General features: G+C 27.6%; 1 protein-coding gene across 10 annotated transcripts in view; it reads left to right on the top strand.

The window, feature by feature from the left end:
* Nucleotides 1-12,139, top strand: part of LOC142331010 (cytochrome c oxidase assembly factor 6 homolog) — a 30,394-nt gene that overhangs the window by 814 nt on the left and 17,441 nt on the right. The window contains exon 1 of one of the 10 annotated variants that reach the window (XM_075376551.1): nucleotides 3,687-3,842. The exons of 4 other annotated variants lie outside the window; for them this stretch is intronic. The gene's annotated coding sequence lies outside the window, so the exon portion shown is untranslated. Of the gene's footprint in view, nucleotides 1-3,686; nucleotides 3,843-9,909; nucleotides 9,933-12,139 lie in introns of those variants that run through there. 5 more of the 10 variants (XM_075376553.1, XM_075376564.1, XM_075376550.1 and 2 more) reach the window with 5 other exon arrangements.

Below are 12,139 nucleotides of genomic sequence, written 5' to 3'. Positions count from 1 at the left end.
ACTGATTCAAATCACTAGAAGTTTCATGGCTACATATACTGGACAAGAAAAAACTTACGTATTGTATAAAAATTTGCATTACAGGTTTTTTTTTTGCAGAACTTGATGTTTCATGACTCCCTTTAACAAAAAAAGGTTGCCCTGTTTTACCACCTTGTTATCTCCAGACTGAATGGACCAATTTGATTAAATTTGGCATAGTAATTTCAGCATATAGCTATTGCTGCAATTTTTGTCACAATTTATCAAGGAGAAAGGGAGAAACAAATCTCATAATTACCATAACCTAAAATTTTACTCAAACAGTAGAGATACATTTTTTCACATAATTAAATGCTTCTTGGGTAGCTAAAATTCTTTATGATGATGTTGGGTCTTCTTCAAATTCCAATAAAGGGGTGGGGACAAAAAATTGCTTTTTCTTTTTTTTCTTTTTCTTGCTCAAAGTCAAATTGTACTCCATTACATTAGTATGTCATTTTGGTTATTTATTATGCCAATTAATTCATGGATGTGTGATAGTAAGCCTAATTTTTTGCTATGTTTCATCAGTTATGTTTTACTTGATATCTTCAGACTGATTTACCAATTTTTTATGAAATTTTTGTTACCTTGAGTAGCATATTGTTTAGAAGTGTGGATGTGTAGACATTAACACATCAGATACCATTTAATTTTGGTTACAACTGGTAAAGAGGTAGTGATACAGTTACCATGGGTATTGAAATACAGTCTCATATCACAAAATTTTACTTCCTAGTAGAATAATGTTTTAGTATATTCTTTACTTCCATGGTTTAATGTCCATCTTCACATGGACATAAATTCACACAATTTTCTGGCAAAGCTGAGAAAGTTAAGTAACTCCTACCAGTTTTAAATTATTTTATTAATTACTATCATTTAAAAAATCACTGATAAATTAATGTTGTTTCTATAAAAGAAATTAATTTTATTTTATAAAAGTTAGTGAGAAGATCTTTTAAATGAGTCAGTAATTTAATAAAAATGGTAATTAATTTCTGAGTTTAGAATGCTTTAGTTTTAACAGATAATTTTGATAAAGATGAATGTTATTATTTTTTAAGAACGAGTGACTGACTATTGTTTTTAGCATAGATAACAAGATTGTATATTCCTCGTGTTTATCAATAGATTACACGTTGATTTACTTTGCAGACAAACAATTAATATATTAAATCACTTAACTTTCTTACCTCATCATCTCCAAAATAAATAAAAAATTAAAGCACATCTAAAGTACATAGAAAACCCACCACAATTGACATAGTTATCCCCAATAGAACTAACCACTTCAAACAGTATTTTTACCATGATACATGAGATCTTATTTACAATAGATTAACAAAATTTTTATTACAAAGAAAAAGAAAAAGAGTTTACATATTAAATTGGAGTACATAATAGGCAGACTTCACTTGCAGATAAATAGACATTAGATAAACATTCACTATTAACATAATTAGAATCAGCCTTTCCAAATCACCTAATAGAAACAAGATGCAAAGACATTAATCACAACACATAAATTTTACATGTTTGTATCAAACATAAAAACCAAGATCTCAACACAACTAAATAATAAAAAATGTATATAAACTTACAAAATTTGACCAACATTTAAAAATAATCACAACATAAACTGAATTGTAAAATTTGATTATATACTTATGAAATTTACTACTTCTAAACATTCTCTCTCACCGGTTACTAATGACAGTCACAAGAGCAACTGAAAAGTTTTTGAATTAAATTATTAAAAAAGTTTTTATTTATAATTTGTTTATGATTCGATTCGTTATTTCCAAAGTTTATAGTTAAAATAATTTTAATTGCCAATAAAGGACACAAGGACAAGATCTTAACAAAAAGAAATAGAAATTTTTTTTTTATTGTGACCAAAGAAAAAACAAAGTGTTTGTTGTAGATAAAAAACTAAATTATTGTACATAATTAAACTATTTCTATAAGCTAATTAATTTTGCATAAAAATATCAATAGTTTATGATAAAAATATGTTTTTTTCTTGTTGGAATTATTTTTATTTGAAATATTTATTTTACTTAAGCCATAAATTTTATTTTTAGTAATAATTCATTATGTTTGTTTTAAAATTATGTGCTTATATAAGTATAAGCTTAAGAAAAACATGAAAAAAATTTGATAAGAAAAAAATTATGTTGTAGTATTATCACCAGTACTTGTGGTTTTTAAAAATGGTATAGGATTCTAATAAAACAGATTGATTAATAACTTTCACAAAAAATTATTCTTTAAAAATATAAGAAACCAGTAAATGAGATCTTAATAAAATAACAATGCAGACTTTCAAATTTTACGTATACTTAAATAGAATAAACAACACAATTAAGAAGGCAAGCTTGAGATACAAAATTATTTAATTTGAACCACTATCAAATATTTTTAATATTATTTTTTTAAAAATAATATGAACAATGCATTTCCTCGTTCACCTATTAAATTTACATATACACATTTAATTTTTTAATGAAAAATACATAAAATCTTATTTCATTAAACTTTTGATTTTCCATATTTTTTTTAATTGTTAATAATTATTAATAAACCAATATATTTAAATTAAAAAAAAGATGAAGTCAGATTTGAACTGATGTGCCTTCCCCTTGTAAGATCCAAATATTTCATTAATTAAAATTTTATTTGGCTATGACTGGAACCAATGAAAATAAGTACCAGTTATGATATTTCGTTGAAAAGCTCTCAATGAGGACTTATTATTGCATTTAAGAAAAAGTCGAAAATCCAAATTTTTTTTGGATTTCGAGCTTTTTTTTTGGACCAGTATAAATCAAAAGGGGAGATTCACAACTAGATGTTGCAACAGCCCTGAATCCAAAATTTCAACATTCTACGGCTAATCCTATTTGAGTTATGCGAAATACATATATGCAGACGCCACTGCGAAAATAGTCAAAATCGATTCAGGGATGATCAAAATGGATATTTTTGCTAGAATCAAAACCAAAATTTTTCACGATTACAATACTTTCTTTAATTCGTACAAGAAAGTAAAAAACAATCCAAGTAAAGTTGGTCTGCATAAAATAATCAAAATTCAGTTGAAGTCAGCGAAAATACAAAAATAAAATTTTAAAAATCTTACTACCTCAAAAACTAAAAAAATAAAACATCTGTTTCTCAGGTGTGTTCACAACTTGAATATTGCTCGGTAGCATGGAACTTCAAATGTAATCAACATATCTAATCTCTGGACATTCTAAATCTTAAAAATTTGTATTTCCTAAACTTCAATTTTAATCTACACGTTAAGTATCTTCATATATTCCCAGAATAATGTCAAATCATAGTATTATAACTTATAGGGCATTCAAAGTATAGCTAATAATATTATGCCGGACCTTTTCTGTCCCTTTTTTAACTTTCTTCAGGATCTTGAGTGTGTACTGTTAGATAAATTTCCTCTCAATGTCATAAAAAAAGAACTATAAAATGATAATTTACAGTGTTTGTTTTTTGTTTACATTTGTAACATTCTATGTCTTGAGTTTCAAATTTAAGTCCATGAGTAAAAAGTAAATAAAACCTCTAGTTTTACGTTTTAATTCACTTTGTATCTGACAGATAGCAGAACTTAATTTTGGACATCAGCTGATGTAAAAGCCGCATGTGAATAATTTGCGGTTATGTTATTTTTCTGATCATTGTATTTCCGAATAACAATTGACTTTTAGGTATTTTTACAAAGAAATCTCGACAGTATTTAGTTTATTTTATACAGTAATATAAATTTATTTTTAAGTTTACGTTTATTTTACTAAGTAAGTACAGGTTATATTAGATTAATGATTAGAAATATTTTATTACACAATTTTATCTTGAAAAAGTTTGAACAGTATCAGTATTTTTTATTCTTTCCGTTATACTTGTTTGTTTTTATTTTTGTAAATATTAGTGTAATGCATTTCTAATTCTGGTGAATTTTTTTTTGAAAAATTAAAATAAAAATTTAAAAAACTAAAACATGCTAATGTCTCTTAAGGTCATTTAAATCAAACAGGTACCTTTAAGTTGGATTTTTAAACCTTTCCTCCCAAGTTTTTTCCATTATTCCAATTTAAGACCATTTTGTGGATTAATAATGTTAATCTATAATTAAGTGCGCATTGTTACATTACATACATATTTCAACTTAAAATAATTACTTCTAAACTCTTTGAATGCTGACAAAACCCATGATAACATAATAATAATAATTATTAACCACTTGAAACTTGTTAATGGAACATTTTCTTCTACACCTATTCAAAACTAATTACTAGTTCCTTTCTCAGTAGAATATGTAAGAGCAGTAATTCCAATAGGATCTATTTTAGAAAGGTTAGAAAATTCCTTCAAGCATGTTATAAAATAACATATTTGAAATATGTTATGGTTGTTAGTTTGTAAATTTCCTATCATTCAATATGTTGAGATCTGGTTTTTATGTTTGCACTATGCAAAATATTATTTTGTATATATTTGTGTGTGTGCTTACATGCATTTATATATTTCTTGTGTGTGGGGGTGAGTTAGAGCAGAGTTTCTTTTTCTTTGGATTTAGTAGTCATAATCAACTAATACTTGCCCTACCAATGTGGACAAATATTTTTGCACAACATATCATTTTTTGTAAGACTTTAGTGAGAAGGATGTTTTTTCTCGACAAATTTTCTTTGTCATCTTTACAAAGAAGTTGTGTATTTTAAAAGATGTCGTTAAAAACTATATAATCTTTGTCCATGTTTTTTTTTGCATTTGAGTGTTCATATACTTATTTTGATTCTTGGTTACTATATTGGTTTCTAATAAACAACCCACAATAACACTGCAAAGTTATTAAATATTGAACACTTTAAAATAAGAAATGTGTGAGATTTGTGTAGTATATGTTTTCTGTGTTGTTTTCATTCTATCTACATAAATGTCAATTATTCATATATTTGTACATTAAGAGATATATATTTATTTCGTAAAAAATAAGCAGTATGTACATACTTTCAAGAGATGAAATGAAAACTTTGAGATAGGCATTACAATACATTATGTCTTATTTTTTTCTTCTCAAACTATGGTGGGTGGGCCCTACAGATGTTTTCTTTTCACCTACTCTTATCAGTACTGTTCATTCTTAACACTAATCTTCTGAAAGATTCTCAATATTCTTTTACAGGATCGCATCTTAAAAACATAAAATTTTTTTCTTTTTGCTTTTCTAAGAGTCCATATCTTCAATTATTAATATAGATTTTGATGTGAAACTTCCTAGTTTCCACAGTGGCATTTCTTTTTGCAAATAAATAAACTTGTGTTCTTGTGTATATATATATATATATATATATATATATATATATACATTACACTATCACCAGAACCATAGCAGCCTTTTGACATTTGATAATCAAATGTCAATGTTTGATTTCAATATTAAGTCAGTCAGAAATTTTGTATTTAATAATTATGTAACTAGCTGAAAAAAAAAAACACCTATAAAGGCTTGTTGAACAATTGTGTGATTACTTTTCCTGGGTAGGTGAATTCAATTGTGTAATTAATTGACTCATGTTTGGGAAAATTGGGCATGATTAATTGTATCAACAGAACCATCATGATAGGGTAAAAAAATTGTTTTTACTGCAAGAAAAATATTGTTTGTGATATTTATTCTCCAAATTAATAATGTAACTATTTACCATTAAACATTAAAAAAATGTATTCACAAATGATTTTCTCTTGAATTTGCTCTTCTGTAAAATAGATTCTAAAATGTCAAGACTAATAATGACAATAGGGTCAATCCATTTGAAGTGTTAAAAAAAAAAAAAACAGCTGATTGTTTGATTAATTAAAAAAAAGTAGAAACTTATCCACTTGTGTCCTACATGTTTCAGGACCTTAAAACTACTTTTTTAAATTTTTAGTTTAAGCAGTTTACCTGTGGTAGCCATTTTTGTTACAGTGTGCACACCCATTTTTGTGATTGTAAGGGTTTACAGAAAAAATCATAACTAAACAACTATTCGTCCTGTAAGAATGAAACAAAAAGCAATTTAATGACATTTCCTCAAGGTAAAGAACTGGTCCAATGGTTTATTTACCTATCTCTCTTCTTTCTGTGAGAAAATTACCAATAAAGTTGAACTTTAAAAACTGTGAAATTTTACTTTTGGTAAATTTTTTCAAGAGACAGGGATGGCATACACAGTTTGAATTATTTTTTATATGTAGGTATATGTTAGTAGTTTTACAATAAATAATAATGGTGATATATGTACCCCTAATTTTTTTTTGAATTTTTGAAAACTAATTTTTTTTTTAAATTCACATTTTGGCTTCAAATAACTCTGATGGGGCTAGTGATAAAAATCTCAAATTTTCACAACTTGTAGTGTTTTTGTAGATGTTTATGGCAAATAAAATCGTTTCTTGTGTATTGTACTAATAAAAAAGTTATAACCTCTCAAAAATCATGAAAATCCTGTTAATAATGATACCATTTTGACTCATTTATATGTAAATTTTATACATTTGATATTTATATGTAGGAGCACTGCTTCTATGTATAAAAAAATATTTATTGGTAATTTTCTCATAGAAAGAAGAGAGGTAAGTAAATCTTTTACCTTGAGTTAAAATGAATAAATTGCTTTTTGTTTCATACTTGCAGGACTAATAGTTTTTTAGTTATGATATTTTCTGTAAACTCTTAACAATCGAAAAAATAGGTGTGCATACTGTAACAAAACTAGCCGCTACATGTAAACTGTTTAAATAAAAAATTAAAGAAAATATAGTTTTAAGGTCCTGAGACATGTAGGAAACAAGTGGGTAAGTTTCAATTTTTTTTTTGAATTGGTCAAGCAACTACCCTTGGGGTCACTTCGAACGGATTGGTTGGGTCAATTCGTTTGACTCGGTCTCTTCTTTACCAGTCGATTCTGCATCTCCATTTTTCCTTCCTAAGTAATTTGTAAATCGCTCAACATTTGGAAATGATGCTACTTTCTATCATCCACTAAAACTTAGGGTCAAGTTCATGTCCAGATATATTCACATGGAATTGCCTAATCAATCCATCCTTGAAGGTAGCGAATCATTTTCCTCTTCATCACTGTTGGGAAAATGAGATCTGCTAGTTGCGCTATCCTAAAGAACTTTTCAGTTGTAATAGAGTTGTTGAAAAATTTTGCTACATCTAATGAGAAGTAATTTTATTTTTTGTTGTCTTGATACTTTAGACTTCTAATGATGTCTTAGTCTACCGGCTACAAGAGACTTGTCCAAGTTTTTCAATAACAATATTAGAACATCGTGTTTTAAGTTTAACTTTGTATAGAGCGCAGAGTTTTCTGTGAGAAATAGAAATTTTTAGGAAGTGGAATCTTTGTTTCACTTCCTAAGTTCAAAAGTCTTAAACCTTTTTTATTTGAAATATCATAGGTATTTTCTAATATTTTAAAAATATCTAACTTTTATATTCTAACTTTTCTTATTTTCTTAAAGTTTCCTCTTTTCATTTTCCAGCATGTTTGTATAAACAAAAACTGAATTTTTTGTTTAGAAGGTTTCTCACGTTGACATTCTTAATTTTTAATCTGAGAATTTTATCTGTTTATTGTTAGTTTATAAAAATCCTGTTTAACCTCCATAAAAACATCTTCATCTCTGTATGATTATTTAAGGTTTAGCTAGGTATTTCATACTCCAGTCATCCTGATATTTAGATTAACCATACTTTATAAGCTACCTTACATTTTTATGAAGAAAATCAAATCTTGGGGTTTAAAACAATCTAGTCATCCACTTAAGCACTAAAATTAAATACTTAAAAATTATTAGATTTTCAACTTTTTCTTTCAATAATTGTATCACTTATTATAATATTGAGATTCTGTCACTACTTAAACCACTTCAAAAGGTTGTATTCACATCATTGTATTTGAATTCCCTAATACTTTTTCTCCATATTTTTCAAATCACTTTAAAATGAATTTTCTTTTTTTAAATATGAGTACCCAAAGAATTTACTAATCTGAACTTGTTATATTCATCAGCCATTAAAGCTTTGTATGAAAGAAATTTTTTTTAAATATATTATTTTGTCTTGATCAATTTATCATTATTGAGCCTGTACTTATTTTCATCTATGATATTAATGAAAGATTACAATCTTGCTGTAGATAGTATGCAGACAACACTAAACTGTATAACCTAGCACCACCATCATCGTTACATTTATAAAGTTAACTATTATTACTTACTGGTCAGAAAAATGGTTATCAAAGCTTATTAATATTACCAAATGTAATTTTTTACACGTCATTAATAGTAGTCTTCAGCATCATTATTTTGTAAATAACAAAGACTAATATTGGGATTAAGAAGAATGATGTAGGAATTTTCATATCTTCAAATCTTAAATGGTCTAATCAAATAAATAAAATTGTTTGTAGGCTCATGCCATATGTTATTTATTAGTAAGGTCTTTAAGCAAATTCCTATTGACATATTCATTAAAATTTATAAGACCAAAGGTTGAATATTGTTAAAATGTTTAGAATTGTATTTTGTCAAGGATTTTAAATTATTAGAGCAAGTTTAAAGACCTGTGATGAAGCTTCCAGAATACTTCAGATGGTTTTTTTATGTTGAATGTACATTTTACATGTACATTTTATTTTTACATTTTCTATGTACATGTGGTAACCAAATTGAAGCATATAAAATACATAATCATTACTGTTAACCCTTTTACTCTACCTTTCTTTGTTCCTGTAGAAAATTCCAAAACCCTAGGTCATTCTAAAAATTTAATCTTAAAAACTCATTTAGAAGTGAATGTACTGATTTATATGTAATACATATTTGATTTTTATTTATCAGATTTGGCAGGCTTTATACTGGTTAATTTTTAAAAAATAAGTTAGCAATAGATATATTTTATGTATCATCTGCATTTGTATTCTCTGGGCTAGCAAGCATTATGCTTTGGACGTCATAATAATAATAATGATGATGATAGATTTAATTTAATTTCATTACATTTTATGAGGAATAATTTCTCTGTCCCCACTCTGTGGTTATCTCTGACACTTCTTTGGCTTTTTACATAAACCCGTAATTAGAAGGAGAAAATGCAATTCTATAGACTCAGAGGGTCACTAACTCTCTGCATTCCATTAATGGTATGAAAACCCTACTGATGCCATAAGTATAACTAGGATAGGTAGAAGAACTATTCTCATGGCACTTGTCAAGAAAAAAGAAAAGAAGTGATCAACTAACAAAGGGACCGGGGTATTACATTTTAATTCAACAAATGATCAGAGCATCACTATTTTTGACTGATGATGTTTGGTATATGGTAAACACCCATCTTGTAGTGGCCAAAAAATATATTTTTATATTTAAAAAAAAATCTTTTCTTGAGTAATAGATTATTTTCTTACTCGTCAACAGGTAAAAACAGCCATATTCGTAACTTTTTCCAGGAGCTGTAGCATTCTTATTTTACATCGTACAGAGGGTTTTTTGGAAAGACTAAATATGGAACTTCATCATCATGTACTCAAAATTTATTTTGTTACATATCCAAATCTTGTAATGTTACTAAGTTACATTTACAAATTGTTATTTTTCAAATGTTGTGTCCAAAATAAGTAATGAAGGTCTTAGGGTAACAGGCCTGCTTTTTTACTTTTTTTAACTCGTAGGTACTAGTAGTACTTATAAAAAAAAAATTTGGACTTTTACAGAGTGTCTTTCATTAAAAGAAAATGGCTGCCAAATTGTAAGATTTTGAAAATGTCTCATTTTGGGGGCCCAAAACCCGCATGTGGAACAGGTGGCAAAAATCTGAAATGTTTACAGCAGTAAGTACGTTTTATATCCTTTAAAACCATATAAAATGTATTTTGTTACTCAAAGGGGTTAACGAGTAATGAAGCCAACAAAACCACTAAAAACACCATTCCTTCTAACTGTACACAACGTATCAAAAAATGTATTTTTTTTAGATTATAAAAATTACAGCTAAACTCATTAGAATGAATAAATTGATAATTAATAAATAGTCAATTACAGAATGGTAAATAATAATTTCAAAATGATAAAAAATTCAAACACAATAAGTTGTTCATTTCACTTTTACCTCATTTTACTCCTGCTAATGGAAGTTATGAATAAATCTTGCACATTTTGATAACAAACTTAACTAACATAACTTAGTGCTCCTGCCATTTTTTTATTGAGTAGAACTGATAAGTTCTCATTCGTCTTTGGTGTAATGTTGTGTTCTCTTCCAGTAGTTGATAGAAAAAGCTCTAAAGGTGTGAGAGTCTTTAAAATATTTTCTACTTGAACCCACGTTTAATCATCCCTCAATAATTTTGTGAATGAAGTACCAGGACCCTGCAGATGGAAAAAACTGTATTTGATATTCCCCTTCATTTTCATATATTTTGACCTCAATGATTTTGCTTAACCACTACTTGCCATCGTATACACAGCAGACATAATTTTTACATTTTGGCTTTGGTAAACTTATAAAGCAATCAGAAACACTAATGTCCTTGTGTACCGATATTGACGTAAATATTTCTGATTCAGATGTCGCTCAGACTTTTAGAATATATTTTTAACTTGTTGGAACATAACTGTGAAAGGTTCTTGTTTCTGGGCATGTTGTGATTACCTGATAACAAGAACTGTAGTATGCTTCAGTCTCTTGAACATCTTTATTTGAGCAGAAAATAAATGTTATATTTTTAATATTGTCTTTGCAATAATTGTACATTTCAGGGGTAACAATTTTATTGTTGACTGTCCTTTGAAGACTTGCTTTACTCAGTTCTTTTTACAGTTCCACCAATATCATCACATGGTCCTTTTCCATGGTATGAGGCAAAAAAATTCATTCAGCTGTGATTTCAAAATCTTCTTGATGGTAGCACAAACTATTTTATTGTTGACTGCCCCTTGAAGGCTTGCTTTACACAGTTCTTTTTACATTTCCACCAATATCATCACATGGTCCTTTTCCATGGTATGAGGCAAAAATATTCATTCAGCTGTGATTTCAAAATCTTCTTGATGGTAGCACAAATTAATGAATTTTTTTTTGTTTTTATACTGGGCTGAGGAGCCGTAAAAAAAAATAAAATTGTTTAACCTGTGGTAACAGTATTTTTACTTTATTTATAACTTGCTTTTGGAAGTAGAAGAACAATGTAGTATTGTGCTTCACTAATCACTAATAATATCTATTGTACTCACTAATCACACAGTAGCTTTGGCTTTGTAATTTTCCTTATTTTTTAAAATATATGATAAATGGATGTACTGTTGCATAAGATTTTGACCAGTGATATGACGACTTCATGCAGTATCACAAGGAAAATTTTGAGAGAACTCTCCAATTTCAATACGTTAACACTCCAACAAGTTTAGTTTTTAATGTTGATGAAATTAGCTTGTTTCCTTACAACAAAATGATGCCTTTTTAGATTATTTAAATTTTCAGTAAGTTTATTTAAGTATTCTTGAAATGGAGGAATTTGAGTAGTTAGTTGACAATGATCATCAGAAACCCACTGTTTGAAGATAATTTCAGAATCAAAATCATCCCAGCTGCTTTTTTTTGTTTTCAAAATAAAACAAAGTACCTGACCCACCAACCAGAACACAAAATTTAGATCTTAAATCAGCAAATTTTGAAAACCAATTTTTAAATTATGTTTTTCTTTGAAGGCTGTGTACAGTTCTTAAGTTACATAAGATAAGCCTTTTTTGAATATTAATTTTCTTCCCATCAGTTTGTCTTACAGAGACACAATTCTTCTTGCCTGGCATCATTCAGCTATGCTCATCATTCTGTTAAAAATCTTGGACACATTTAGTAACATTTTCATAAATTGTGTGAGTGGGTTTCTTTTTGTCAATTTGTGGCAAAATTCCACTTGTTTTAACTAATTGTTTGGATTGGCGAGCTAAATACTAACATACACAGTAAACTAATTTTGGAATCTTTTTAATGCTCCAGCTGCTTGGTAATAAACATAAAATATTACATTTTTCCTTA

Source organism: Lycorma delicatula, chromosome 10 (assembly GCF_047948215.1).
Source record: "Lycorma delicatula isolate Av1 chromosome 10, ASM4794821v1, whole genome shotgun sequence".
In the NCBI taxonomy this organism is placed as follows: domain Eukaryota; kingdom Metazoa; phylum Arthropoda; class Insecta; order Hemiptera; family Fulgoridae; genus Lycorma; species Lycorma delicatula.
This window is presented reverse-complemented; position numbering and strand designations above follow the sequence as displayed.